General features: G+C 47.4%; 1 protein-coding gene across 2 annotated transcripts in view; it reads left to right on the top strand.

Moving 5' to 3' along the window:
- Positions 1-4,176: 4,176 nt before the first annotated feature.
- Positions 4,177-8,146, top strand: part of ANXA7 (annexin A7) — a 39,188-nt gene continuing 35,218 nt past the window's right edge. For both annotated transcript variants that reach the window (XM_066600631.1, XM_066600630.1), the window contains exon 1: positions 4,177-4,334. The gene's annotated coding sequence lies outside the window, so the exon portion shown is untranslated. The remainder of the gene's footprint in view (positions 4,335-8,146) is intronic.

The raw sequence follows: 8,146 nt of genomic DNA, 5'->3' as shown, positions 1-8,146 counted from the left end.
GGACTCAAGACTGGAGTCAGTTTCTGATTCTGCGTGCAAGCCTGGACACAGAAACTGCCCAGGATAACTTGCAGTTCGTGGCCACAGACCCGTTTCTAGCACTAGGGGTGGGACACACAACAGCACTGATGGCCAAGATGAGGGCACAGTCTAATTGATACTGGATATGAGTGGTCAAGAGTAGGGAGGACAGGAGGGAGAATCACCACTGTACGCTGGACCTGGAGTGCGTGAGTCCGACAGTCACAGAGTTGCAAGTGCCACCTATTGCCTCATCATCTGTATGAGGCTGTCTGTGAGTGGAAGCTCACACCCCGCCGCTGTCAGGTACCGCCAACAGCCTTGCCTTCTCCAGATTCAGTCTGTAGCGGCCACCCTCCCCTGTAGGCCGCATTAATAGCCATGCTGGGTTGCATGCAGCCTGCCGGTTAAACACCCCTGTTTTAGACAATCGTATTTTTATGACTTTGTGGCAACAGTTTGGAGACGGCTCTATCCAGTTCCCATATGACTATGCCCCTGTGTACAAAGCGAAGTCTGTGAGTTTGCTTGAAGCCCTAACCTCAACCCTATCAAACACCTTTGGGATAAACTATGATCATGGTGTTGGAACTGTGTATACATATATATATATATATATATATTGTTTGAAAGTACTGTTCAGGCAAATATATATAAAGACGGTGTGTGGGGTTCCCTACTGTGCTTTGCATCGATGACCATTATATCTTAAACCATGCTCAATACCTGCTTATCCAATGCCCAATTTAGTAAAAGTGGGGGCACGATTTGAGGAAAAAGGCTAGTAACAACCCTATATATGTTTACGTTCTGTTTGTTATTTTCATCATCCTGGAGGTTTATGAAGCACTGCATGATGTGCACCAAATTTATGTATTTTTCAAGATGTTTACACCTACTGCAAATATCCTTATGATGCTATACATGTACATAACGATCAAAAGCTGTGCCCAGGTAGTGACCGGTGAGTGTGGGAAGAATGTTTGATCCCGACCATGTAACCATTTAACAACCATAATCAGTACTGATCACTGTGCTGACATAGTGAGGAAGCTCTGTTTGAGATCTTCTAATTAGCATAGCAATCATCATGGTTGACGGTTTTATACAATGGGGTGCACCTAACTGTCCACTATCAGTGAGTTACTGTACAGACGATTATGTTATGTCCGTGAAAGGTGCAACAAAGCGACCTAGCTGGGCGTAAATATAATGACCTAAAAGGATGAGTAAATACACACTAGTACAAAACAAACATAAATGGGGAAAATAGGGAAACTGACCCTAACCAACTGATAAGAGGAAACCATACCTATAAGTGGGTCAATAGGCCTAATGAGGGTGGACCCACATAAGGAACCTGGGGAGGCCCTGACTTTCTCAAGATGGTGACAGGGAATAGTGACAAAAGTTAAATAACATGCTATTTATAATAGGCCACAATAGGATAGAGAATAAGATGTACAAACATCCCAGATATAACAGATCACCAGACAGACTTAGCTTATCCCCTTAAGGATGCTGCCCTTCTTTTTTCATTTTCATTTTATCCTCCCCATGCTATTGGTCCTGTAAAAAAAAATGAAGTCAAACAGAATGGATTCAAATGGGAACATTTCCTTTTTTTCTATCATTGATTTAAAATGCAAAACTATGGATCAGTTTTAATGCGGTTTAACGTAAGTTTCTTTGTTCCAAAAATAGAATAGGAAAACTAAAAGCCCTAACAGATCCCAAAGTCACCTGGATCGGGAGTGATGCCGTGATGTCACCCCGGTCCCGTTACTGAGTGGCGTCCAGCGCGCTGTGACGGGTGAAATGGAATGTGAAATTTATTCACAAAAAATAATGACACCAAAGGAAAAAATACAAATTTTTTTAAAGTATTTATATTTTAAATAAATGCCAATTAGCAGTAAAAATCTATACATATAGCGTATTGCCTACTCATAATGACCTGTGCAATTTAGTGTTATCCCCTTTAAAAGTAAGCAGCATCAAAAACAACAAAAAACAACTGTAGAATTGCTTTTTTTATGCATCCATCCTAAATATATATTTATTAATGAGCTGGCAGAACGATTGTAGAGTAAAATATCAATATTTGCAGATGTTACAAAACAATGTAAAAATATTAACACAAGAGAAGACCGTATATGGTCGCAAATGGATCTGAATTAGTTAGGACTGTAGTGGCGAATCTATGGCACGCATGATAGAGGGGGCACGCAAAGCCCTCTGTTGGCACACACGCCGATGGCTGCTCACCGTGATAGTGATTACCAGCAGCGGTACCGCAGCACCCCAGCTGGTAATAATTATACTGCGCTGGTCCCGGGTGCACACACTGACGACATTGATAGTATTGTTTGCAACATGGGGAAGAGAGACTTTATGGGGCCACTAGGGCTCCTGACCCAGGTGCGGCCGCACCCCCTATACTTACACTCCTGATCCTCACCCGACTTCTCTTCCTTGGTTCCGCAGAAGGAGAAGGCAGGAGGAAGCTGGGAGTACACACTGCAGTCCGCAGCAGCGCCTAGAAGAGAAGGAACGTCGCTTTGACGACAAGGAGAAGGTAAGCATATGGGTTTCAGGTGGGGGGGGGAGGCTATTAATACTGGGGCTGATATAGGGGACACTATTGGGGCATTGGGGCCCTGAATCTTCAAGTTACGCCTCTGCTACTGAGGCCATTGAGGGCATCACTATTACCACTGGGGCCAATATAGGGGACACTATTGCTACTGATGGACACTATGGGGGACACTATTACTACTGGGGCCACTATAGGGGAGACACTATTACTACTGAGGCCACTATTGGGGTCACTATTATTACTGAGGCTACTGTGGGAGTCACTATTACTACTGGGGCCAATATAGGGGGACACTATTACTACTGAGGCCACTATGGGGGACACTGTTACTATGGAGGCCACTATGGGGGTCACTATTACTACTGAGGCCACTGTGGGGGTCACTATTACTACTGAGGTCACTGTGGGGGTCACTATTACTATGGAGGCCACTATGGGGGTCACTATTACTACTGAGGCCACTGTGGGAGTCACTATTACTATGGAGGCCACTATGGGGGTCACTATTACTACTGAGGCCACTGTGGGGGTCACTATTACTATGGAGGCCACTATGGGGGTCACTATTACTACTGAGGCCACTGTGGGGGTCACTATTACTACTGAGGCCACTATGGGGAGACACTTTTACTAATGAGGCCACTGTGGGAGATACTATTACTACTGAGGCCACTGTGAGGGTTACTATTTAGTCCACTATGGGGCTCATTATTACTACTGGGGCCACTCTGGGGGACATTGTTAGTATTGGGGCCACTATGGGGGCCACTATTACTGTGCAGGCCACTATGGGGGTCACTATTACTACTGAGGCCACTATGGGGAGACACTATTACTACTGAGGCCTCTATGGGGGAGATACTATTACTACTGGGGCCACTGTGAGGGTCACTATTACTATTTAGTAGGCACAACTCTCCAGAAAAGACACTGGGGCGGTAGCATATATTATCCAACTTTTCTTTTATTGAGTATATTAAAAACCAGCATAGGATACGCATTTCGGGGCGAACTCCTTCCTCAGTCACGCGGGGTGGGGCATCACTTCTAGGACTATGGGTGCTGGTGTACCCAGTGGTGGAGCTGGAGACACGGCAGAAGTGGAGAATAAACCACAGAAGGGTCGGTGACCCAGGGACTTAGGAGTTGAGACGGAATTTTTTGCCCCCTTAAGGTTTTTGCCTTCCTCTGCATTAACATTGGTGGTAACAGGCTGAATGGCTCTTTTATCAGCCTGCCATACTATATTACTACAGTCTGCCCCACTTTGCGCTCTCCAGTGCCCCTCATGCCAGCCCTGCTACCAGTGTGAGGTAATAACTCCTCCGCAGACATTACTAATACACTTCCTCTGCACTAATGACACCTGGACATGCTCATGACAATAAATGGCTTTATTTCAGGTAACACAGTAATCTCCTCAGCACACACGACAGCCATGATTTCCCCATTAGCCGCTCCGCGCCCCAAGGGTTACCATAGTAACCGGCCATTCCCCAGGCCTAGCCCTCCCTGTTCCCGCCCAGCTGGAGTTTCTGTGGACGGAGGCGTCATGTGACGGGCGGGACCTTCTTGTCTTCCGGGTTGGGACACACTTAGCATATTTGCCTCCTTCCCACCCGAGGGAATTGCTGTTGACGGCTCCATCTTGGCAGCAGAGGGTCCTGTCAGCTTCTCCTCCCCCACTTCGCAGCGTCGCGGGACTTCTGACAAGGTGAGGCGGCTGTCACTATGGCGCTGAAGTTCTTGGAAACTTCATGGGGTAAACACAGCATTGTCGCTCAGAGGAAGCCTTCTGCAGATGTAGCAGAGCTGACTAGGAGGCTGCACTGCAAAACCACAGCCTGCAGTGGTTGACACATGACAAACTCTGCTTTGCTGCATTGTGCCAGGACCCTGTGAGGGGATGGTGGTGGTTAGGTAACATGGCAGTGCTGCAGTACGTCAGCCTTCCCAGTAACCACACCCTGGAGAGGTCTGGGAGGGAGAAAGTTGCAGAACATGTTCTTGTTGTGTGTGGAGTTCTCCCACTACAACCTGTCAGCAATACGCAGATGTAGCAGAGCCGAGAATGTCATTTGGTTGAAGGTTATAGACCGTCCGTCCGTCTGTGCTGCCACTTCCATTCCTGTAGGACATAATCGGGGGAGGAATATCGGGCTGCACTACAACAACAATACCACCCCCGCACCGCGGGATGCGACAAACACAGCTCTGCTATATCTGCGTACATCCTTACGGGGATGAGGTATCTGGTTTTTGGGGGGGGGGGGTTGGGTTTTTTTCTAGGATAGCTTGTGTAGGAATGACTATTATCTTGGGACGGTAACTTCGTGCGCACAACAATAGGGAAGGAAAAAAGCGCAGATCGCCAATAAACCGGAAATGAAGAACATTAGCATTCGCGTGTATAGTTGACGCTGACAGCCTAACTATAAAGCCGGGCAAGAAGCCGTGGCACATTGATTCTTACTTTCGCATTAGCGTATATACGTTGCGTGTAAAAGAACGCAGTATGTTGTTATTACGCATTGTTCTGTATGGGCTATGTATTCAACGCTGTATGTGCGCAACGCGACAGCAGGGACTAACAGAAATAAAAACGAGTTGCGCTGCATATGACGGTGTGTGAGAGATACGCTGTCCTGCGCAGTGCCCTACCGACTCCTACGGCGGTGTAATGCTGCGTGACCCATGTAGCTTCATGCTTACGAGCCCCTATACTCAGTGAATGGAGCCCATTGATTTCAATGGGTTTGTTCACATGAGCGTATTTCTTTACGCAATATGTGATCACATGAAACATTTCGCAGCACACCATAAGAGTCAAACACACTTGGTTCGCACTCACACCGTAAGAGCCAATTGAAACCAATGGGCTTGTGTAAAACCGGCGTATATGCACAATCTGGGATTTTGTGTGCGGATACACGTGGTGCGTTTGCGCACTTAAATACATGCAGGCTAAATACGCGGCTGTAGGCGCATTACATTTGCGTGAACATGCGGCGTATTTGCACAGCTTAAATGTGCTCACGTCTGTGTGAACAAGCCCTAAAGCAGAGAAAAGAGAGGGGATTTGGCGCTGCCGCCCAGGAGGATCCAGTCCGGGAATGCAGAAGAGACCTTTATTAGGGTAACGCGTTTCTGCGCCAGATTGGTGCTTTTTTCAAACTAGTGAAACGCATTTGCCCAATAAAGTTCTCTTCTGTATTCCCGGATTGGCGCCGCCTTCGCAGCAGCGCTGAATTGCCTACCTTTTTTTTCTGCTTTCTTTAGTAACATTGTACAGGCCCACATGAAGAGAACCTACATCCGCTTGTTAGGGGCATGAAATGCCCCTGCGGTTCTGGACAAGCAGTTGTATGTGCCACCTCCCTGACCGCCTGATGCACAATGTGTGCTAGTATGCATCATTATTCTAAGGCCGGTCTCACACCACCAGATTTGGATTGCGGAATCTGTGATTGTCACCCATGCGGACGATCTGTAGTATTCCGCATTTATGAACAAGAATAGAGCATTCGCACGTACTCTCACATGAGCGGACAGCGATTGCGATTTCCACTTGCTGAAATAAAATCGCAGCATGGTCTATTCTTGTGCGGATTCCATTGAAGTCAAGGGAAGCTGTTCGACCCGCAGCCCATACGCAATTGACATTACAGATCGCGGTTACCTGTGACAGTGCGGGGGGGGGGGGATTTTGAGGAGAAATCTGTACTGTCCATCTGCAATACAGATTTAAACATTTCTGCGCGGATGCCGGTCTGTGCCAAATTCCGCTGCAGGCTCCCATGTGAGACCGGCCTAAGGCCTACCTCACACGTAGATGCGGCAAAGCGCCGCAATTTTACTTTCGTTACAGCATGTTTTAGCGCACCCCATTATTATGATGGATGATGAGGTGCGCTAAACAGCCAAAAATAGAGAAGACGGCGCTTGAATATCAAACGCATGTCTGCGAGGCCCCATTTATTTCAATGGGAGTGTTATACTGCGATTACTGGTCAATCGTGGTAAAATTCACACAGACGACGTGATATTGGACCAAGAACTCTGACTGATGTCATGCCTGCAAAATTGTGATGTTCAATACAAGTGCATTGTGTGTAAATGCATGCAGAAAACTGACCGAAGAGTCGTCTAAACAGCAGATGTTCCCTTTTGAACAACTGCCTGCTTGTAGGGAATGGAGTGCAGATTCTGGATCCACAGCGGATTTGTGATGAGAATTCACCTCTCCAAATAAGGGGGTGAAGTCTGCAACAAATTCCACACCAGATTTCCTCTGGAACACCCAACAGCGAAAACTGCAGAAAACTCCTTCCCATGTGACCATGTCCTATAAGTGATGGCATGCGGGCTCTTATGGGTGCTTCCAGTAGCTCAGAGGAACCACCGTTGCCTTTAATGGAGCGCACCTGCAATCACTACCAATCCAACTTCTACAGTCTTGCAGTAGAAATGGGCACCTGAAAGCCACGCGTTTCACTGCAGACTTAGGCTGGATTCACACAGGGCGGATTTGCCATGGAAATCCTGTGCAGAATTTCACTGTGGCAAATCCACTTGCCGCCGATAATCCCGCGATTAGTCAGCCATGTGGACAAGATTTGTCAAAAATCTCGTCCACATGGGAAGGCCAATCCGTTGCGGCAAAGATGGCATTAGCCGGGGCTGTGGCACAGACTACCTGGCGGCAGCGTGTCTTTTTTTTTTTTTCCCCTTGCGGCCGTGCTCCTCTCTATTGGAGCGCCGGCTGCAACAGAAAAGCATGCGGCTAAGCCGGTCCAAAACCCACGGCTGCGTGCCACGGGTTTTGAAGCTGCGCTTTCCTAGTTGAAATCTCGCGTGTGTTTTTTTTTTTTTTTTTCTGCAGCAAAACCACAAGATTTCTGGCGTGATTCTGCCCTGTGTGAACCCAGCCTTACATTTCACGCCTGCGCTGCCTCACATCTACAAGCTTATAATACAGTAGTGAAATGTGTGTTCTTGTGACCTGAAGGTTTATCATAGCAAGCGATGCTCAACATATCTGATAACGTGCGAATTATAAGCTCACACCCAAAATACCTTGTGCGGACAGATAGTATTTCCTCCAGAGAAAGGGCCATGGGGGCCGACGGCATATGATCACTCTCGTCAAAACGGAGTCTACAGCCTGATTTCATCAACAACTGCTGGAGGGGAAATGGGCTGCACCTTACAGCTGAAGAACCGGTGTAACGTGTACATGCAACTTCACCGGAATCTGTCACAATCTTCTCGCAGCCCTCTCTGGGATGCTGACGGTCACACTGGTTGTAGTGGAACATCTGCGTTATGTATCTATGCAGTAGTTTAAGAGAACCTTGCGTTTTATTAGTAGCAGCATAGAGGACTACAGGAAGTAGTCCTAGATATCCATGAGCTGCAGCTAGCTCCGCTCTCCAGCCGCTAGAAGGGAGAACCTGAGCCCCTCCGCTGCACATTCCTTACATTGAGGCTCTCATGGGAATGACTACAAACGGTCACTTCTGTTAA

This window comes from Eleutherodactylus coqui, chromosome 4, assembly GCF_035609145.1.
Source record: "Eleutherodactylus coqui strain aEleCoq1 chromosome 4, aEleCoq1.hap1, whole genome shotgun sequence".
Lineage (NCBI taxonomy): Eukaryota > Metazoa > Chordata > Amphibia > Anura > Eleutherodactylidae > Eleutherodactylus > Eleutherodactylus coqui.
This window is presented reverse-complemented; position numbering and strand designations above follow the sequence as displayed.